The following is a 24182-nucleotide window of genomic DNA, read 5'->3' on the forward strand; positions in this document are numbered from 1 at the left end:
TTGTGGAATTAAGTTTAAATTAATCAGCCTTTGTCTATATATCCCCAAGTTCTAGCTGATAGGGAATAGAGAAAGGAGCTAAATAGGAAAAAAAAAATAGCAGTTTTATCTCATAACTCCCAAAGCACAGAGGTCCTTAGTAAATTTCGATTCTAAGGTTTACCACATAAAACAAAGACAAATGGAGGCCTATTAGAACCCACGCCTTGGGCATCTCATATCCCTGAAGTGGTCACCCAATCACAGAAGGGTAAGTCCAGAATGAAAAGTCTCCTATCTTTGAAGAAGTTGTTCAGGGAGGCTGGCCAAATGGAGTGTAAGAGATTAAAAGTTACCATGTTTGAGCACAAGGAAGACAAAGAAAAAGGCAGAGGGGGAATGTGAGAAGGGAGAAAGAGAGAAAGAGAGGCCTCTCCCACCTTGCCTTTTTGATGCATGTGATGGTTAATTTTTGTGTCAACTTGGCTTAGACAGTATTCCAAATGTTTTTATGGTTTTTTTTTTAGATGAGGTTAACATCTAAATCAGTAGACTTTGAGTAAAGCAAATTACCCTCCATAATGTATGCAGGCTTCATTCAGTCAGGTGTAGGCCTTAACAGAAAAAGTCTGACCTCCCCAGGAGGAGGAATTCTGCAAGAAGACTGCCTTGGGCTTCAACATCTCAACTCTTCCCTGGGTCTCCAGCCAGCCTGCCTACCCTTTGAACTTGCCAACCTCCATAATCATGTGAGTCAATTCCTTAAAATCACTCTCTCTCTATTTTATATCTATATCTATGTATACATACACATATGTATATCCACACATATATTAATCAGGATTCTCTAGAGAAACAGATCTAATGAGATACACACACACACACACACACACACACACACATATATACAAATACAATACAGTAACTCTGCCTCTTGTAAAAACACAATCCAGTAGATACTGAGAAAGACAAAGATAGAGAAAGCAAGTGTGGCAATATATTAACAGTTGTTAAACCTAGTCAAAAGATCTAAACATTTTTGTTAGGTTTCATTTTTTCACAATAAAAAAGAATTTATGAAGAATTAAATATAGCAACATATAAAAATGAATCCTCGCTGATCACTGTCTGATCTCTGACATACCCTCCCTCAAATGACTGCATAGCAGAGAGATGCCTTCTTTCTCCACAGAGAAGAACAACCACATCTCTGATATGCGGAGAGAGCCAGCTCTCCCTCAGCCTTACATATCCTACTCATTTCAAGATTCACATCCAACAAAAGTTCTGCATAAACAAGGGTTTGCCTAACCCAGGAGTCTGCCTTCCCTTCTCTGAGAACCACCCTGACATCTACTCTTATAGAAGGGGGATAACAAACAGCCACTGGCACCTGAGCTTGTGCTTTGGGGTCTCATGCCTCACCCCACACTCACCAACCCTAGACAGCCAACCCAAAAGCAAAGAATCTTTTCTAAATATATTCAACACTGAAAAATCTGGGGTTTTTCTGTATCTACACATGAATTCTTTTGAAGCATTTTAGCCAAGATACCTATGGATTCAGTTATCTATTTAGAACAGAGAAACTAAATAAAATAACTTCACAGTGGCATTGCTACTATCTGATATCAAAAGACTAAAATTTTTACAGCAAACAATGTTGCCTTCTTGGTGCCATATAACGAGATAAGTAGTTTGCCTTAATAGTTTTGAGTGCACTTGGATGGGCCTATTAAAAATACGGTTTTATAAAATCAATTTGCAAAAATGTAAGAGGTGGCAAATGAAAGAATAAAATAATATCTTCATTTTCTTCTGTCATTCTTAGATCCTTTGGAAGATTGTAAGCTCCATGAAAGCAGGACACCTTCCTTTTCCCTAAGCCCTGGACCAGAGAAGATACTCAAAAAATATTTGCTTATACAGTAACCTAGTCTCTGGATGTTATCTTCTAGAGGAATTCTTGACATGTGTACTCAAGGAGATGTGTAAAGAATGTCTATTTCACTATTATTTTTAATTGTGAAAACCTGGAATCAAGTCTTTTAGGAGAATGACTGCCAAAACCAACCCCTATTTATGTGAGAAATAGATATATAAAAGCTGTCTGGTATTTAATAGGAAGTCATTTATTATTAACATTTTATTTATAGTCACGCTGGATATTTATTATTGATTTAAATTGCACATATGATTCAGGTATGGTTAAAGTCATTATTTCTGCTTTGTGTTGAAATATTCTCAATTGTTTTGGCTAAATTTTACAGTCCAATATGCTGTATTTATATCCATGATGGTATATTTAACATTCAAGGGTTACAAAATAAAGAATCCAAATATTGAAAAAAAAAAATGATTATTCTGCCCATCTAAGTTCAGCTTAGACTTCACCCAGGACAAGGAATTTCCCCAGATCTAGTATTTTACGTATCAGAGCTTAGCCGATATTAGAGTCATTGGGATATGCATCTGCTTTCCCAACTAGATTATAAGACAACACATGTAATGAAGACCTGGCATGGAGCCAAGCATGGTGCCTTGCACAGGACAAATAAGTATTTAATGAACATGTGCTGCTTCTTTCCTCCTAGAGGGCAGCAGTGTCATGTATACGCTCAGAAGGCACCTGGTAAAGTGGATTGTGTTTGATTCCAAATTATCAAGTCCTAAGTGAACTTAAGGAAATGAGATTATGCTTTAGATCTCAGGACACGGACTCTTTTTGATAAATCATTTTTAATAGAGTCTAAAAATGTCATGTGTAATTAAGTACTTGATCCATTGTAATAATGGCCATCAGATGACAATGGTGATAGAAATATCATATCTGTTTTATCTGAATTCAGAGATGCAGCACATATCTGTTTATCATATACCCTTCACCTTCCCAAAGCATGATTACTTGATTCATAAGAATTATAGATATTTTTATGTCTCTTCACAGATTTAAACCAGCATACATAACTTCCTCTTAATGTCATACATATCATATTCCAGATTGCTTTTATTTGCAACCAAAAAAAATGTTTTCCACTCTTAATTGCATACTGAGATGGGGGAAAATCCTGCTGCTTTCAACTAAAATGTAATTTGTTTCTAAATTCGAATTTTACTTTTTCTAGATTGTTTCTGTTGGATTTCATCTTGCTCTCTACTTCTGTGAGGATGACACTTCACTATGTCTTTCTGCCTCAGAAACCCACTACCATAGCATACTCTTCTCTGAACTTCCACCCAGCCCCACTTATGATACAGTGGCCTTGATTTGTATGCAGTCATTGCTTTCTGGGTCCTCCAGGTTCTCCAAGAATAACAAGACATCCCTCTTTTGTTCTTCTCTCTCCTGTCATCAGATTGTTCACCAAGGTCACTCCATTCTTTATCCCCAACCCCGGTTACTCTCCAGCTCATCCTCCTTCTTTACACCGCCACTTTGTAGGTTCCCAATTCTTAGTTACTTCACACATAAACTATTACAACAGTGTCTAAAGCAGTGATTTTATGACACACAAACTTCAATGACTCCTCAATGCCAAAATAAAATCCTAATACAGCCTGATGTGTTTATCTCCACTTAAATTATACTAGAACATGGCATAAACCTATTTTTCTTCTACTAATCACTTCAAACTTTAGTTTTTCTTTCTTAGAAACATACCTTTTGTTTTGTACATTCATCTCTAATTTCTTCTCTCTCCTAAAGTTTTCTCATAGTTAGTCATAGTGGCATGTGCCTGTAGTCCTAGCTATTCAGGAGACTCAGGTGAGAGGATCACTTGAGCCCAGCAGTTTGAGGCTGCAGCGAGCTATTAATGGCACCACTGCACTCCAGCCTCGGTGATAAAGACCTTGTCTCTTTAAAAATATTAATTTTTTCATATGTATCTTATTTCTCCACCTGGAGTGTAAGTGTTGAGTCTGAGGGGTAGTAGGCAATCTGAGACTTAAATTTCTCTTTATCTTTTATACACTTACATGGTATTCAGCACCAAGCAGACACCAAATAAATCATTGTTGGTTTGATTTTTCAAATTATACCTTTTATTGCCATTAAATATGCTGGTTTCAGTATCTAAAATATTCTCCATGTTTGATGGGTTTGAAAAAGTAACACAAGAAAAAATAAGAAGTGAATCCCCCTTATGTATTGTCTGTTACTTTTCAGTCAAATAATTTTGCTTGGATTGTGAATGCCAGTGTGAAAGCAGACCCCAAAACTGCATCACAAATGCCTCACTATCCACTCCACAGAAGCACAGCATGCTGACGCAGTCTTATTCATCATTCCTGAAGAAGAAAAAAAAATCGCCATCATTTACCTGTCCATGCCTTTTATTTTGAAACATATGGAATGTAGGCCTTTGCACATTTTCAGGAATTTACCACAATAGGTGATGCCCAAGTCAATGGTTTTATTGTTATAAAACAGATGAGATGGCTGTTCCTAAACAAAGCTAAGAACACATGACCAAAACTGTCCCCTGCTCATTACAGTCCCTTTGAAAAATTTGCCATCACAATTATCCATTTGTGTTTTTTCCCTCTCAGTGAGGACACTGGCTTGGACTTTAGCTCTGCTAACTACATCAAGCTAATGGTCTCATTAGCCTCCCAGAATTATCACCCACTACCATGAGAGAAGAACAATATGCCAAGAACGGTAGAAGGAATACACAATCCAACCTGTGGTCCAAAGGGGAAAAAATGAAGAACAAGCAACTAAAGCTTTATATTTATTTGTTTGCTTGCTTTGAATTTGTAGAAGGGCATTATGAAACTATTTTAACAAACACATCTTCTTGATGTTCAAAGTGGCAATGAGTCCTGGACTCTTCAGTGAGAGGTAGAAGACAAGACTCATGCTCAGGCTTCTGCTGGCTTTCGGGGTCCTCACCATTCTCAAATGCCTGCCTTAAAGTTTTGAGATTTTTTTCCTACTGTACAACACATAAGATAGAATCCACGATTTTATTTTTACTTCCTAACTCCTGAGCCCCATAACAAAATCATAACTGGAAATAAATAAATTTTGTCAGATCAAGGCATCATTCTGTAAGAGAAGGCTGTTTACCTGTTTTGCCCATTCTCAGTTACAGAATCTTGCCCATAGTAACAGGTAGCGTCCACATTTCTGTATGCAACAGTTCCCAAAAGTTTCTAATTTATGGGGCTTTTGACAAGGATAGAAGAATTTATTGAAAATTACTTGATTGATTCTAGTGATCAGAATACAAGTGTTTGTAATATTGTACGTTTTTCATCTTATTTCATTTCTTTTCAAAATATTTTTAAATGATTAAGCCTACATTCTTGAATGGAAAATGTATCCAGGTTACAATACTTACATTTTCACACTAACTCAGTGGGATGTATCTAGGATTCTGATACTCTTCTTTGTTTCCTCCTCACTAACAATCTGGGGATGAGTTCTAAAAAATGTTTAGTTACAATACCTACATTTTTACACCACCTCAATGGAATATACCTAGGATTCTGATACTCTTCTTTGTTTCCTCTTCATCAATGATCAGGGGATGAGCTCTAAACAATGTTTAGAACACAAGGTCTGCCCTTGAATGAGTCCTCTTTACTGTGTTCCTCCCCGTCCGAGCTGGGAGCTCATGCATTTCTGATTATGTAGAATCCTTGCTCTTCTTTTTTTATTAACTCCAACAGTGATTTTGTAATGTTGTCACTCTGTCTCTTTAAAAGTACATTCTGTCTCTGAGTCTCCTTGGCAGCTGTTTTCCCTTTGTGGAATCAGTTTTTCATTGCATTGACTATGGAATAGAAAACGTAAAGCCTATTTGATGAGTGAAGTCTCTAGCTTAAAGTCAAACTGAAAAGCAGATTCCCACTTGCATAATGCTTTATACTTCTGTATAATACCATTAAACATCCCTAGGTAACACTAGCTGAGAACTTTGCTTCATGGCTGGTATGGTTTGGCTGTGTCCCCACCCAAATCTCATCTTGAATTGTAGCTCCCATAACACCCATGTGTCATGGCGGGGGACCCAGTGGGAGATACTTTAATCATAGGGTGATTCCCCTCATGCTGTTCTTGTGATAGTGAGTGAGTTCTCTCAACATCTGATAGTTTTATAAGGGGGTTCCACCTTCATTTGACTTTCATTCTCTCTCCTACCATCCTGTAAAGAAGTGCCCTCCACCATGACTGTGAGTTTCCTGAGGCCTCTCCAGCCATGCAGAACTGTGAGTCAATTAAACCTCTTTTCTTTATAAATTACGCTGTCTCAGGTATTTCTTTATAGCAGCATGAGAACAGACTAATACAGTAAATTGGTAGTGGGAGTGGGGCACTTCCCCAAGGATACCCAAAATTGTGGAAGTGACTTTGAAACTGGGTAAAAGGCAAAGGTTGCAACAATTTGGAGGGCTCAGGAGACAGGAAAATGTGGGAAAGTTTGGAACTTCCTAGAGACTTGGAGGGCTCGGAAGACAGGAAGATGTGGAAAAGTTTGGAATTTCCCAGAGACTTGTTGAATGACTTTGACCAAAATGCTGATAATGAGATGGACAATAAAGTCCAAACTGAGGTGGTCTGAGATGAAGATGAGAAGCTTTTTGGGAACTGGAGTAATGGTCACTCTTGCTATGCAAAGAGACAGATGGCATTTTGCCCCTGCTCTAGAGATCTGTGGAACTTTGAACTTGAGAGAGACAATTTAGGGTATCTGGCAGAAGAAATTTCTAAGCACCAAAGCATTCAAGAGGAAGCAAAGCATAAAAGTTTGGAAAATTTGCACCCTGATGATGTGATATAAAAGAAAACTCCATTTTCTGGGGAGAAATTCAAGCCTGCTGTAGAACTTTGCATAAATAATGAGGAGCCAAATGTTAGTCACCAAGACAATGGGGAAAATATCTCCGGAGCATATCAGAGACCTTCTTGGAAGCTCCTCCCATCACAGGACTGGAGGCCTAGGAGGGAAAATGGTTTCCTAGGTGTATTATTCTGTTCTCACACTGCTAATAAATACATACCCAAGATTGGGTAATTTATAAAGGAAAAGAAGCTTAATGGACTCACAGTTCCACATGGCTGGGAGGCCTCACAATGATGGCAGAAGGCAAAGGAAGAGCAAAGGCATGTCTCATAAGGTGCAGGCAAGAAAGCTTGTGCACGGGAATGACAGCTTGTGCAGGGGAACTCCCAGCTATAAAACCATTAGATCTCATGAGATTTATTCACTACCCTGAGAACAGAATGGGGAAAACCACTCCTATGATTCAATTATCTCCACCTGGCCCCACCCTCAACACGTGGGGATTATTACAATTCAAGGTGAGATTTTGGTGGGGACACAGCCAAACCATATCACTGGACCAGGTACAAGGCCCCCCCATGCTGTGTGCAGCCTCAGGACTTGGTGCCCTGCATCTTGGCTGCTCCAGCTGTGTTAAAAGGGGCCAAGATATAGCTCAGGCCATGGCTTCAAAGGGTGCAAACCCCAAGCCTTGGTAGCTCCCATGTGGTGTAGAGCCTGTGGGTGCACAGAAGTCAAGAATTGAGGTTTGAGAACCTCTGCCTAGATTTCAGTGGGTGTACGGAAACACCTGAATATCCAGGCAGAAGTTTGCTACAGGGGTGGAGCCCTCATGGAGAACTTCAGCTAGGGCAGGGTGGAAGGGAAATATAGGGTCAGAGCCCCCACACAGAGTCCCCACTGGGGCACTGACTACTGGAGCAGTGAGAAGAGAACCTCCATCCTCCAGACCCCAGAATGGTAGATCCAATAACAACTTGCAACATGCACCTAGAAAAGCCACAGGCACTCAATGCCAGTCCATGAAGCAGCCAGGCAAGGGGCTGTACCCTGCAAAGCCACAGGGCTGGAGCTGCCCAAGACTGTGGGAGCCCACTTCTTGCATCAGCGTGACCTGGATATTAGACAGGGAGTAAAATAAAATCATTTTGGAACTTTAAGATTTAATGACTGCCCTATTGGCTTTCATACTTGCCTGTGACCTATAGCCCCTTCGTTTCGGCCAATTCCTCCCATTTGGAATGGGTCTATTTAACCAGTGCCAGTACCCCAATTGTATCTAGGAAGTAACTAACTTGCTTTTGATTTTACAATCTCATAGGTGAAAGGGACTTGCCTTGTCTCAGATGAGACTTTGGACTTGGACTTTTGAGTTAATGCTGGAATGAGTTAAGATTTTGAGGGACTCTTAAAAGGGCATGATTGTGTTTTGAAATGTGAGGACATGAGATATGGGAGAGGCCAGGGGCAGAATGATATGGTTTGGCTGTGTCCCTACCCAAATCTCATCTTGAATTGGAGTTCTCATAATCCCCACATGTCATGGGAGGGACCCGGTGAGGGGTAATTGAATCATGGGGGCGGTTAACCTCATGCTGTTCTTGTGATAGTGAGTGAGTTCTCATAAGATCTGAAGGTTTTATGAGGGGCGTCTCCCTTTGCTCGGCACTCATTCTTTCTCCTGCCACCCTGTGGAGAGGTGCCTTCTGCCATGATTGTAAGTGTCCTGAGGCCTCTGCAGTCATGCAGAACTGTGAGTCAATTAAACCTGCTTCCTTTTTAAATTGCCCATTCTCAGGTATTCTTAGCAGCATGAGAACAAACTAATACAATGACCAATATCCTCTAGTTTATAAATAAAACATATTCAGGAAATAAAAAGAACTTTTATTGTAAAAAAAAGAAAACCAGTTTGCATTATTAGATACTATATATTCAGCACTTGACCTTCTTTGAAGCTGAATTATTTTATTAATAATAAAATAATATACATTTACTACTACAATTTGAAATACAACTAACTCAATTATAAAATCGTAAAGACAAAAAGTTCAATTTAAGTTTTAATGGATATTGTAATAGAAAACTAGAAAATTCAGTTTAGGTTGAGAGATCAATGTGGAAATAAATTGGAAAGAGTCCATAATTATGTGGAAGTTTAAACTTGCATAGAGTTGTCAAAGGTCCAGGCCAATTGAAGAAGGAATTCAATAAGGCTGCACATCAGAGGACATTCTTCCACAGAGAAGAGTGCCCAATTCTACCAATACAGCAGGTCATCAATGGACAGGATATACCCTGCAACATCATTGCAGTAATGTTTAAGTAATAAGATATTGGGTCATTAAGAGTGGTGTTGGTACTAAAGATTATCAAAACTTTTATACCGAAAAAATAAAAGGCATGGACGTTGAACCCAAAGGTGGTTTGCTGCCACTACAATCACAGCTGCATGTCTGACCTACCACTGGTTACCTATCTAATTAACTCATCTATTGTTATGAAAAACAAACTATAAAAACATTAAGGTGACTACGGGTAGATATATTTCCGTAGGGGCAAAACTTTGATTGACAAATTTGTTAAAAACATAATTCTTTGTCTTTGGAAGAAATTTTTAAACTTTCTTCACTGAGATGTTAAATTGCAAAGATATCAGCTATTTTGTTAGGCAATTTCTCAAATTATTTTAATTATCCAAACCTCCCTAATGTCCTTTGATGTTCTTTCTAGTGAAATACTAAATTTACACTGCACTCAGAGGTGCAAAGTAAACATAACTTCTTTCTCTATATAAGCTTTCTCTCTATTAATCTTCCTTACATATGTCTACACAATGGATAATACAAAGAAACATTAATTTAAGCCCTATTCAATGCAAAAATTTAAACAATTCCTTTAGCTAAATGCTTTGTCTCTAAGTAATATGGTTCATCTCTTAGATTCTCCTCCCTTCTGCTCTGCAAAAGTAGGGGGTGGGTGAAAGAAAAATAATAGGAAATAAAATATAAGAGAGGTCAGTTGACGAAGGGGCCTATATGCCATGCTAAGAAATTTGGACAATGCTCTATGGACAACAGGAAGTCATTTTAGCAGTTTTAGTTTATAAGTTTGAGTTGGACACTGCTAGTTGGCCAACTCAACATCAGTTCCCACCCTCTCTCCTCCTTGTCCACCTCCAACAGTGGAGGCTGAAAAAAATGAGACGTTCACTTACTAACAGACCTTACAGCTAAGAGTGCTTTTTCATCCAATTCTAGCCAGTGAACTATAAGCAGTGATCAAAGAAAAACTTCAGCTGAATTAAATTTAAAGAAGTTTAATTGAGCAATGAATGAACAGCCTTCTGAGTCAAAGTAGGCTCAGAGACTCCAGCACAGCCACGTGGCAGAAGAAGATTTATGGTCAGAAAAAGGAAAGTGATGTACAGAAAATGGAGGTGGTATACAGAAATAGCTGGATTGGTTACAGCTTGGCATTTGCCTTATATGAACATTGTTTGAACAGTTGGCTATGTTTGCTTGGCCAAAACTCAGTACTTGGCACAAGTGTAGGTTACGATCTGTTTACACCTCCACTTGTAATCATTCACAATGTACAGAAAAACCTTCAGGCTGAACTTAAATATGTTAAGGAGGCAGCTTTAGGCTAAACTTGATTTAACAGGGGAAATCTGTTGGGAACGCCCTCTTGTAAGCTTTGTCTCCCTAGAACAAAGAAGAGAATTTCACAAGGCTTTTAGGTGTGAAGCCTTTAAAGTAAGACATGCTACATGGCATTGTAGCTGCTGCCATCTTGCTACCATGAAGCACCAAGCATGAGGGCAAAAATCCAACAGTGAAGCAGAAGTAAACAAACAGCCACTTCTCTATGGTATCACAGAAACACTGTACCAGCTCTAGACTGATATCTCCAGACAAATCCTCATATGTGATGCAACTTATGTTTTATTACTTAAATCACAACTAGTTGAGTTTTATATTATTTGCAGGTGAGCACAGCATTCAAAATAGATACAGTATTGGGTATATTACTCTGACCTGAGTGGGGTTTTGAAAAGGGGCAAGACTAGAGTTACAGAAATTATTTAGGGAGTTGTTGCAGTAATTCAAGCAAAAGATGGAATGGGACCTGAAAACAGAAGGCAGATACATAAACACACAGAAGAAAAGAAAAATTATTTAACTTTGCTGTAGGAATGGTGTGGGACAGGCAATTAGGTTTTGGCTTGGATTACTAGGCCGTAGGATATAGAAGTAGCAGATTTGAGCATGAATATGAATTTCATTGTGAGAAATGTCACATCTGAAATACCTGTGAGACATCATGTGGAAATATCTAGTGGGCAAACAAACCTATAAGTAAAAACATTTCTATCTAGAGATATCAATCTGGGACTCATTGAGGTCACAGCTAAACCTGCTACAGTGGAAGAGGTCATCCGGAGAGTGTGAGGGACTAGAGGAGCCACAGACAAAGGCCTAAAGAACATCAAAATTTAGGAAGGCAAAAGTAGAACAAGGAGCAAGCAAAGACTGAGAAGAAATACTGAGAGAGGTATAAAAACAAATAAATTACAAGCACCAGGTCTAAGCACCAAGCGCATCTGAATCAGTTTATCCTGGCTGAGTCTTAGCCTTACATGTAAAATTGTTGAAAGATAAAACTGCCAGAAAAAACATGAAGCAAACCAAAATTGAATGTACTGCTTTCTTAAAGTACTGATTTATTTAAAAGTTTAAAACCTATTCTAGTGGCTATTACCATGACTATAGAAGAGGCAGACTTTTTCTAAGAGTAGGGGAATTTTTTTAATTCTCAAAGTTAAATGTTACAAAGATTAAATAAGATAAAGACTGACATGTGTCCACTGGATTTAGCAACTTAAGCTCAGGAGTAATTTTAATGAAATAGATGAAAAACTAAAATACTACAATTTTACACTAAACTAGTCATGCTTAGAATCTTCTCCTAGAGCAGGAAGCAAAGGCAAAAGCTGGCTCAAGGAAGTTATAAAGGGAAGTGGGAAAGTAAAACTAGCATTTATTGGTAGGCTACCACATGCTAGATGTGCTAGGCACCTGCCATATGCTATGTCATTTACCTCTCAGAACTATGCCTTAAGGCAGTCCTCGGGATCGGTAGTAGTATTCTGAGGCTCAGGACATTAAACAACATTTCCAAGGATATAGAGCTAGTGATTGGCAGGAAAAGAGCTGGAGACCAGGCTTGTGTGACTTCAAAGCCTAGGCTTAGGCCATTGCACCACATTGCTACTAAAGAAGAGATGAGGTGAGCTGTAAGAAGCACCTCGTCTATCTCCTCCGGTCTTCCCCTTCTCCTAAGCTACTCCCACAAATCCCCTGCAAGACAGTGACCAGGAATGCAGATGCAACTGGAAACTCTGAGAGTACAGACCCTATGAAATATGCCCCAATAAAGTCATGGCATTGCTTACAAATGAAGCATGATAGAAGAGCAGGTATTTCTATTCATTCATCATAAAATTTTAAAATATTCAATTTTCCAAATGTTTTATGTAGGTGGCCATTAAAACTGTGCAGCACTTGGCCAAATGTCAAGCAAGTTGTTTTCTTGACTGACAGCTATTCAAGCATTATTAATTTAAATTACAAAATGACACTTTCCATAGGAGAAACCTATAGCTCATGAAGCAATGTTAAAAATCTTAAGGTTGAAGTGAGTCATAAAGTAAACAAAATGCATATTGGTAGTTTTGTAATAGCTTCTTATTATTTATACATCTTAATCCATACTGGGTTGTACCACTTTCTTTCTGTGGTACAGAGAAATATATGACTCTTGAGCTTCTCCAATAACTTTTAATCTTTGGGGATGCTGCTTTTGAAAAAACTAAAGAGTAAATTGGATGAGAATCTGTGATATGGCATGCTGGTTCTAAATCCATTCTATTTTAGACTGCTGTGCAGTGTGACCTATCACAGAGGAAAAACACTAAAACTGAGTTAGCTATCTCCCTGAAGTACCTACACAGGAAATTCTCACATTCCCTCAGAAAACATCTCCACTGGTTATATCATTTACTGAACTATTACCTCCTGACTATGTCTTGGGGTGATGGTAAGGCATTCAGCTACATCCTGGAATAGTCTATCTTCTCATCAATAATGACAGCTTTAAACACAAATGATCACCTAAATTTTATAACAGCATGTGAGAAATTCTTCCTTTCCTTTTTTTTTTTTTTTTTTTTTAGACAGAGTCTCACTCTTGTCACCCAGTCTGGAGTGCAATGGCGTGACCTTGGCATACTGCAACCTTCAGCTCCTAGGCTCAAGCGATTCCCCTCTCACTGCAACCTCCACCTCCTGGGTTCAAGCGACTTTCCTGCCTCAGCCTCCCAAGTAGCTGGGATTACAGGTGCCTGACACCACACCCAGCTAACTTTTTGTATTTTTAGTAGAGACAGGTTTCACCATGTTGGCCAGGCTTGTCTTGAATTCCTGACATCAGGTGATCCACCCGCCTCGGCCTCCCAAAGTGCTGGGATTACAGGCGTGAGCCATCATGCCTGGCCCCTTTGTGTTTTTTATCATGAAATGCCGCTGCTCACTAAATGGTGTGGAATATACAAGCTGTTTTGTTATACAAAGAAATTCACTATAATGCATTTCAATCATCATGGCATTTCACTTTGATGATGCACTTAATGCATGTTAAGAAGAGACTGGAGGAAATCCTAATATGAACAACTATAATTAATTCAATAGAGGTTATTCACTGAAATGTTCAATCTTCATTATTAGAATCTACCACTCAATCCCACCAAATTCTGTTCATGAATTAGCTGAGAATTTTCCCACATAAATTAATACAGCCATTGTTAAATGCAAGCCCTATGGGCTGTAATCCTTCTATGGCTGAGTAGCTCCAGATGGGCCCCTATCAGGCCCCCCAAAATGATTAATTCTACCCAGGGTGTGGAGAATAAAGCTTTAAAAAAACTATTAAAAGCAAGTCCCAGCATCCAAAAGCAACACACGTCTTTGTAAGGAGAACAAACAGCTTGCTCCCACCTAGACAATAACCCAAGGAAAAGATCTCTTGCCATATGAGCTAGGCAGCCTGACACTGGCTGATGGTAACAGATGGGTGTACAGAGATAATTCGGCAGAATGAGAGTCACTCTGGGACAGCCAAGGGAAGGGTCTCCTGGATCGTCAACAAGGAGAAGAAGAAGACAGACAGTGGAGTGGGGAAGGATTTGATGGGGAAAAGGGGTTTCTAAAAACACATGGGTGTACGTCGGGTAGATTATTGATTAGCAAGGCAATTTTCAAAAGTGAAGAGAGTATTCTCTCTTTGAGTGTGTCTAAAGAAATTCTAGCAGGAGACATGGAACGGGTGAAATCATGCCAAGGCAGCGCATTATTAAATGGGCCTTGCCCTAAAGGTTCATTGGATTCCCCTTTATGGAATCCAAAGTTTAAATAAAGCTTTTTGTTCCTCTGAGCGGAGAAGGCAAGAAATCAAAACTTCATGCCTCTTGTGGATATCTCCACCAGTGAAAGGAAGTAGTATGTCTGAGATCCAGAAGTACTTGAAGATAACCCAAATGGGTACAATGCAATCTGTCCCTAAGAAATTTTCCCTGGTTGCCCTTTTTAAAAATCAGAGCCCTGGAGAGGAAAGAATTTGCTATTCAATACACCATGGAGAGGATTGTAAGTAAAAGTCATATATCTAATAAGAGAAAAGGCTTCTGACATCTCAGGAGGTTATAATGGGCAGCAATTGACATGGAACCCCAGGCTGAAGGCTATTTGGAGGTTTTAAAACTTCAGCTGGGGAAGCAATTTCCCCTTAGGCTAGGAAGCCTGGAGGCCTATTGTTTTATTTCCAAATATTATATCTAACAAAGGCTGTCATGGAATCAGGTAAGTTAAAAGTCAAAACGAAACAAAAACAAACTCAATGAGCTCCTCAAAAGATTAAATAGGGTTAGAAGTCCACTGAGCCAGAGACTACAAGGGCAATCAAACCAAAACTTCTGCTTTGATTTTTCTTGTATAACTCCCACATCTCTGACCCACGTAATATTTTAAGGGCTGAATAACTTAAAATTCAATGTTGCCTGATTCTAAATAAGACTGTTCTTATCGTGTGTCTTTGGTTCTTATTTTGCTACTTTTCAGAAAAATGTGTCTCTCCATATTGTTTTTACGAGAACTGCTATAGATAGAATGAAAGATGAATAGCTGTACCTCATATCTGTGCCAAGATTGAGACTGAAAACAGGAAATTTTCGTGTTATTGTGTTTGCATTACTCACTGATCTGCTTCATCCCTCATGTTTCCGACATAAAATGGAATCATTTGTGAAACTTGAAAATTCCTCTCAAAGTCCTTCTATGAAACCGCTATCAACATATAAAGCAAAACTATAAAGCAACAGTCAACAAATTACGTAAAAGAGGTTTTCCTCTCTCTTGAATGTTTGACATTATGGTCTCTTGGCCAGTCATTAGCCCCCAAAGATGGTTCAGTGATCTTTTAGCTCTGCTTTAGTTAAACCTTCACGTGTTCCTTAGCCATCCCTGAAAAATGTTAGAATGCAGCAGTCTCCCTTACTCATGGTTTCATTTTCTGTGATTTCAGTTACCTGCAGTCAACCACAGTCAAAAAATATTACATGGATTATGCTGGCCTCATAGAATGAGTTAAGGAGGAATCCCTTCTATTCCATTTTTTGGAATAGTTTCAGTAGAAATGGCACCAGCTTCTCTTTGCATCTCTAGGAGAATTCAGCTATGAATCTGTCTGGTCCTGGGCTTTTTTTTTTTTTTTTTTTTGGTTGGAAAAAATCTGTGACCTGGAAAAAAGTAGTTATAATAGAATAAAGGAAACAGAGGCTCAATTAGAGTAGAAAAAGGGAAAAAAGGGAAGTAGAAATAACAAATATTGTTGTTATAGGAAATTATGCTGGAATGCGGAGCAGAGAAAAGAGATCATAGCTGGAAAAGTAATATACGGGACAATATGTTAAAGATAGGATAACCTGAAGTTAAGGTGGGCTATTTATTCCTGCCTTAATTTCAGAACTTGTCATGGGTCTAGAATGAGAAATTTAAATCCATCAAAGTCAAATCATTCCCAAAACAAATTATCAACTAACAGAAGTGGGTGCTGACTTCTCATTTTCAGTACCCAATCCACTTTGAGGCACTAGTGCAGAGATTTCCTCAGAATTTTGAGATCCCTGGGATATGCACTGATCTGTAGTCATCCATATCTGGCCCAAGATATCCACTGGGCCTTCAGCAATTTCTTTGAGTAATCTTCAAGGGTTAGCAAAGGACCAAAAAGAAAGGGTGAAGGAGGGAGCTTCATACTGTCACCCACAATATCCCAGTTATTGCTGAAATCTAGAGGTAACTCTCAGTAGGCTGAAGTACAGCGGCACTCAAGTACAGATCCATGGGGCCAGCATCCAGATCATCTGGCACAGACAGTACCTGCTCAGGCTTACACACCTCAGGAGGCAACTGGAAATGCAGTGAGCAGCAAGATCCTCAGAGGCTTATGAGAATGCTGTTAGGTAAACAATGAAATTAAGGCAGATATTTAAAAATTCTCTGAGATAAGTGAAAACACAGACACAGCACACCAAAATCTCTTGGATACAGCAAAAGCAGTATTAAGAGAGAAGTTTATAGTGCTAAACACCTACCTCAAAAAGTTAGGAAGATCTCAAATTCACAATCTAACATCACACCTAGAGTAACTAGGAAAAAAAGTACAAACTAACCCCAAAGCTGGCAGGAGAAAATAAATAAATAAAATCGAAGCAGAACTGAATGAAACTGAGACCCAAAAATCCATATTAAAAAATCAGTGAAACTGGCCGGGTGTGGTGGCTCACACCTGTAATCTCAGCACTTTGGGAGTTTGAGGCAGGCAGATCACAAGGTCAGGAGATCGAGACCATCCTGGCTAACATGGTGAAACCCTGTCTCTACTAAAACTACAGAAATTTAGCCAGGTGTGGTGGCACGTGCCTGTAGTCCCAGCTACTTGGGAGGCTGAGGCAGGAGTAATGGTGTGAACCCAGGAGGCAGAGCTTGCCATGAGCCAAGATTGCACTACTGCACTCCAGCCAGGGCAACAGAGCAAGACTCTGTCAAAAAAAAAAAAAAAAAATCATTGAAACCAAAAATTGGTTCTTTGAAAAAACAAACAAGAGAAATAGACTGCTAGCTTGGTTAACAAAGGAAAAACTTAGAGAAGATTCAAATAAGCACAATCAGAAACAACAAAGGTGACATTACAACCAATCCCACAGAAGTACAAAAGATCTTCAGAGACTATTATAAACACCTCTACTCACACGAACTAGAAAATCTACAGGACATGCATACATTCCTGGAAACATAAAATTTCCCAAAATTGAATCAGGAAGAAATGGAAATACTGAACAGATCAATATTAAGTTCTGAAATTTAAGCAATAACAAAAAAACCTACCAATCAAAAAGTACCCCTGACCAGAAGGATTCACAGTCAAATTCTACAAGATGTACAAAGAAGAGCTGGTACCAATTCTACTGAAACTATTCCAAAAAAACAAGGAGGAAGGTCTCCTTCCCAACGCGTTCTACAAAGTTAACATCAGCCTGATACCAAAACATGGCAAAGACACAATGCAAAAAGAAAACTAAAGGCCAACATATCTGATGAACATAGGCACAAAAATCCTCAACAAAATACTAGCAAACCAAATCCAACAAGATATCAATTAATTTACCTGATAAAGTAAGCATCATTCCTGGGATACAAGGTTGGTTCAACAAACAAAAGAATAAATGCAATTCACCACGTAAGCAAAATTGAAAACAAAAACCATATTATCATCTCAATGGATCAAAAAAAGCTTCCAATAAAGTCCAACTTCCCTTCATAATAAAAACATCCTAGAAACAAGACATCAGTGGAAAATGCCTCAATATAGTAAGAGTCATTTATTACAAACCCACAGCTAATATCATACTGAGTGGGCAAAAACTGGAAGCATTCCCCTTGAGAACTGGAACAAAATAAGGGTGCCAACTCTCAGCACTCCTACTCAACACAGTACTGGAAGTGCTAGCCAGAGCAATCAAGCAAGAGAAAGAAATAAAAAGTATCCAAATAGAAAATGAAAAAGTCAAACTATCTCTCTTCATGAATGATATAATCCTATATCAAAAAAAACTAAAGTTTATCAGTTCTGAAAAACTTCTGGAACTGATAAACAACTTCAGTAAAGTTTCAGTATATAAAATAGATGTACAAAAATTAATGGCATTTCTATACATCAATAGTATTCAAGCTGAGAGCCAAATCAAGAAAGCAATCTCATTCACAATAGTCACAATAAGAATAAAATAGCTAGAAATACATCTAACCAAGGAGGTGAAAAAAATCTCTAAAAGGAGAATTACAAAACACTGCTAAAAGAAATCATAGGCAGCACAAATAAATGGGGAAATATTCCATGCTCATTAGTTGGAAGAATCAATATTGTTAAAATTGTTATTTAACACAGCCCAAAGAAATCTACAGATTTGATGCTATTCCTACCAAATTACTAGTATCATTTTTCACAGAACTAGAAAAAACTATTCTAATATTTATACGAAACAAAAAAAACAGCCTGAATACCAAAGCAATCCTAAGCAAAGGAACACAGCTGGAGGCATCACATTACCTGATTTCAAACTCTACACTAAGGCTACTTTAACCAAAACAGTACGGTACTGGTACAAAAACAGACACAACAGACCAATGAAACAGAATATAGAACCCAGAAATAAAGTCACACACCTACAGCCATTTGATCTTTGACAAAGTCAACAACAATAAGCAACAAGGAAAGGGCTGTCTGTTCCATAAATGATCCTTGGATAGCTGACTAGGCAGATGCAAAAGCATAAAAATTGACCTCTACCTTTCACCACATACAAAAATTAACTCAAGTTAGATTAAATATTTAAATATAAAACCTCAAAGTATAAAGGAAAGTCTAGGAAACTTAAGGAAGACCTAGGAAACACCATTCTGGACATTGGCCCTGAGAAACACCATTCTGGACGTTGGCCCTAAGAAAGAATTTGTAAGTAAGTCTTCAAAAGCAATTGCAACAAAAACAAAAATTGACATGTAGGATCAAATTAAACTAAAGAGTTTCTGCACAACAAACAAAGCTACCAACAGAGGAAACAGACAACCTACATAATGGGAGAAAATATTCACAAACCACACATGTGACAAAAGTCTAACAGCCAGAATCTGTAAGTAATTTAAACAATTCAACAAGCAAAAATCAAATAACCCCATTAAAAATTGGGCAAAAAATATGACAGATAATTTCTCGAAAGAAGACATACAAATGGCAATAGATATATGAAAAAAGATGCTCCACATCACTAATCATCAGAGAAATGTAAATAAAAACCAAAATGCAATACCATCTCATACAGGTCAGAATGATAATTATTAAAAAGTCAAAAAACTACAGATGCTGGCAAGCCTTGGATAAAGGGGAAAACTTACACACTGGTGGTCAGAGTATAAATTAGTTCAGCCACAGTGGAAAACAATCTGGAGATTTCTCAAATAACTTAAAACAGAACTACCATTGGATGCAGCAGTTCCATTACTGCGTATATATCCAAAAGGAAACAGATTGTAACAAAGAGATGCATGCATTGGTATGTTCATCACAGCACTATTCACAACAGCAAAATACATGAGTCAACCTACGTGCCCATCAATAGTGGATAAGATAAAGAAAATGTGGTACATATATAGCATGGAATACTACGCAGGCATAAAAAAGAATAAAATCATGTCCTTTGCAGCAACATGGATGCAGCCAGAGGTCATTATCCCAAGCAAATTAATGCAGCAACAGAAAACAAAATACTACATGTTTTCACTCAAAACATTGCGGAGTCAGGGATATAAAGGTGGCAACAATAGACAATTAGGACTACTAGATGGGGGAGGGTGAGAGAGAACCAGTGATGAAAAACTAACTACTGGGTACTATGCTCAGTACCTGGGTGACAGGATAATTCATATCCCAAACTTCAGCAGCATGCAATATACCCAGGTAACAAACCTACACGTGTACTCCCTGAATCTAACATAGAAGTTGGAAGAAGGCAAAAAAAAGCAAAAAACAAAAAGAGGAAACACAAGTAGGCAAGTCAAAGTCTGAGAAAATGAATATTGCCATTTATATACATTTATGACTATGGATAGAGGCAATTTTTAAAATCCTAAACAAATACTGTGTATTTTTTTTATTTTAATGACTGGAAAGTATTGTAGGAAAATATAAATTATAAAAATTGGCACAAAATACATAGAAAACTCTAAAAGCCTTATAATAAGGATTTAAAAACTAGTAAAAAAAAAAAAAAAATTCCAAGACCTATACATACAAAGAGTCTTAGTCTTAACTAACTTTATAAATGAATTCTGTCAGGACCTCCTATCCAAGTTTACTTAGGTCTGAATCTTCCTAGTAAAAATAAACAAATACATATAAATTTTAGAAAATGAATTCTGTCAAATGTTGAACATATGGTTAACTCAAGTCAGTTAAACTCTTTCAGATCATAGAAAAAGACAGCAAACGTCAATTCAATTTCTAAAGTGAGAATGATTTTCTGATGAAAAAAACCTGAAAAAGAATAAAACTAAAATGTTCATATTGTATATATGATTACTATCTCATAGTGTTTCAATTCTCACTTTTAGAATTTCATTCAATTTCTTTCAAACTTAAGAGGCTGACAAATGCAGAAAACAGAATTTTAAAAGTTTCAAAAAACCCACAAATATTTAATAGAGTCAGATTTTAGAATAATAAAAGGAGGGTTGCCCCTCATAGTCCCGAGTGTTTAAATATGACACAAATCTCATGCATATAATACATTTGAAGGCTGCATCATTAAATGGTTGGTTTTTGGCCAGACGCGTTGTCTCATGCGTGTAATCCCAGCACTTTGGGAAGCTGAGGCAGGTAGATCACCAGGTTAGCAGTTTAAGACCAATCTGGTCAATATGGTTAAACCCTGTCTCTACTAGAAATACAAAAATTAGGTTGGACACAGTAGCTCACGCCTGTAATCCCAGCACTTTGGGAGGCCGAGGCAGGTGGATCACCTGAGGTCAGGAGTTCGAGACCAGCCTAGCCAACACGGTGAAACCCCATCTCTACTAAAAATACAAATAATTAGCCAGGTGTGGTGACAGGCACCTGTAATCTCAGCTACTCAGGAGACTGAGGCACAAAATCGCTTGAACCCAGGAGGCAAAGGTTGCAGTGAGCCGAGATCGTGCCATTGCACTCCAGCCTGGGAAACGAGAGTAAAACTCCGTCTCAATAAATAAATAAATAAATAAATAAATAAATAAATAAAATAAAAATATTAGCCGGGCATGGTGGTGCATGCCTGTAATCCCAGCTACTCTGGTGGCTGAGGCAGGAGAATAACTAGAACATGGAAGGCAGAGTTTGCAGTGAGCAGAGCTGACGCCACTGCACTCCGGCATGGGACAGAGGGAGACTCCGTCAAAAGAAAACAAAAGAAAAAGAAAAGAAAAGAGAAAGAAGAGAAGAGAAGAGAAGAGAAAGAAAAGAAAATTGTTGATTTTTGTTTTCTTAAGAGGGTGGCTATCTCACTAATTAAGATTCAGGTCCCCCTTATTTGAGATGGTTGCTACAGTTTGTGGCTTCGTATTCTTTGATAATTGATAGTTTGGAAAAGATTTCAACTGTTTTGCAGCTTAACATCAGTAAAGTCATACAAATTTATTAGGAATGCTATCAAATTTGGGAATATTTCCATTAAGGTTTTTGTCTGTAGTGGGGCTAGTGGTCTGTATGTGTGTATTTGTGTGTGCTTTGCATATAGAAGTGCTAATACTTGAAAGAATTTCAAGCAGACTAGCTTCTGTTTCTATTTCAAACTTTATTTCTCTTCCACTCTTAACATAAATCCAAAGCTAGATACTACAGGACATCGTCATACAACTTCTAATCCTGCCACTTGTAACTCAGCACAAGGAGTAGTGGGCGTATTGCTACCTCAGGATAGCTAGCAATAGCTAATCTACAGTCAGAAATGACTGCAGGCTATGTAAATATATCTCACTGATGCCAAGTGAAATCAAATTCTCCATTCGTGGATCCCAAAATGCCTGCAGTCACTTCATATCAACTGAGCCAAGAGGAAATATGACAGAAACTAAGTATACATAAATGGTAGGAGATAACAGTGTTAACTAATTAAGGCTGAAATGACTACTATTGCAAATTTTACAAAATCATGTGACCATGTGAGCACATCCTGAGGCTACTCCCATTCCTTGAAAATTAAAGATAACCTTAATTTGCTTCATGTTAAGTTCATCTCTGAATACTGTTGTTTAACTGAACTTAAGCAGTAAAATGAAAAATAATCAAAGGTCATGTGACTTCTAGCTTTCTTTTCTCAACATTCAGTGAGTGATATTTAAAGAATACAGCTTATTAGAACATACGGTCCTTGACAAGGTGATCTTGATTGATTACTATTTACTGTGGCAATTTGAAGACCTAGAAGTAATAAATGTGTGGTGTGCCCTAACATGTGTGGTGGTGGAATGATCAGGGAAACATCCTGAAGGAGATACAATTTGAGCCCACCCTGTAAGACACAAATGCGATCAACCACTGAGGGCTTGGGTCTGAGGATGGGGCTCTGTCTTGGAATGTGAACATTTGCAGCCCTGGAAGAAGAAAGGCCAATGAAGAGGGATCTATCAAATATGTCAAAATGCATAAGAATATCTCTTATTGTACTCTAGACTAGGAGTTACTATATCTGACTCTTTTTCAAAAGAACAATGTCTCCATTTAATAGTAGTCTGCTGACTGAGCAGCAGAAATTTGCAACCCACATTCATTTCTATTACATAAGTTTTTAGTGTAATAGATTTCTTTGTGTCAACATAAAAAAAGCAAAGCTGTGATGGGCTGTGAGCCAGACTGTGGAAAAAACCCCATTACATTGAAATGGGTGTTATCATGGTATTTGATAAATGAGTCTATCCGAAGGGTTCATCATACTTGGAAGCTAACACTTTTTCCGTAACTTTTTTATTCTTCCACTTTGGAACACTTTCATCCCTTTCATCACTTGGCTGGTATCAGGCAGATTGTCAAAATTATTGTTTACAATGCTCATATCTTCAGATCTATCTTTATAGATTTTTTCCTTAAAGGATTTTGAAATACTCTCAGTAAACAGAGTAAAAAAAATCAAACAACCATCTCCCAAATTTCTAATACTTTTGTTCTAATTCGATCTTCATCTCAATCACTACCTAAGATCCCCATGACTTATTTAAAGAATGCAATAAAAGAAACAGAAGCAAATAAGGTGAAAGGATTCATGTTTACCATTTGGATATTTATCTTTTGAAAACAGCAGAGTTGTCACAATCTCTAGTGAATTTCTTCAGTCATGACTTGACAAGTATTTGTTGCCTGTGACCAGAATCAATATGGTTTATAGCATAAACTCCTTTTTTCTCTCTCTTTTTTCTAGGATTACTATTTAAAGCTAAATAAACTTAAAAAGTAATCATAAAAAGCTAAACATATATTTTAATGCTAGAGCTGCTTGGAATCTATTAGAAGGTATTAAAGGAAAAGCACACTAGAGAAAGAAAGTTGAGAAAAGAAAGCACTCTGTTTAAATGGGTACAAAAGCCAATTATTTCCATGTTAATTACCTTTCAGGAAGAACTACCAAATTCATATGCTAGAACTATTGTCATTAAATATCTGGCTTGCACAAATATTGGAGGGACATAGAAAAATAAGAGCAATTTAATTAACAGGTAAATTGGTCCAACAAGAAATTTACTTTTATGTTCATTTGCATTTAACTAAAGTAAATTAACGAAAGGAAACGGTCAGCTTCAAAAAAATCTGAACTGTTTCATGTTCTTTTTTTTTAAGAACTAGTATATATTTAGTTTGAAACAAAACATAATAAACCTCCTGACTATAACTTAGGGCCTAGTTTGTTTTTCTTTCTTTCTTCTTCTTTCTAAAAACTCTTTCCAATTTACTTTCCCCCAAGCATACAAAGAAGGTTCTAGAATTTTTTTAGAATTTCTTCCTACTATGCACCTGATACCCACAGATAATCCCAGTCAAAACTGTGAAATTAGAAAGCAGTACTACTATTAATAATTAGACTAGAGAAACTAGTAATTGGGAACAATATGATCTAATTGAGTTAGACACAGCTAACATAGCCTCCCAGCTAAACCTCCTGATGTGAAATTATCCTTCAACAGTCCCCCAAGCCCCATCACCTCCCCC

This window comes from Mandrillus leucophaeus, unplaced genomic scaffold (genome assembly GCF_000951045.1).
Source record: "Mandrillus leucophaeus isolate KB7577 unplaced genomic scaffold, Mleu.le_1.0 Scaffold1092, whole genome shotgun sequence".
In the NCBI taxonomy this organism is placed as follows: domain Eukaryota; kingdom Metazoa; phylum Chordata; class Mammalia; order Primates; family Cercopithecidae; genus Mandrillus; species Mandrillus leucophaeus.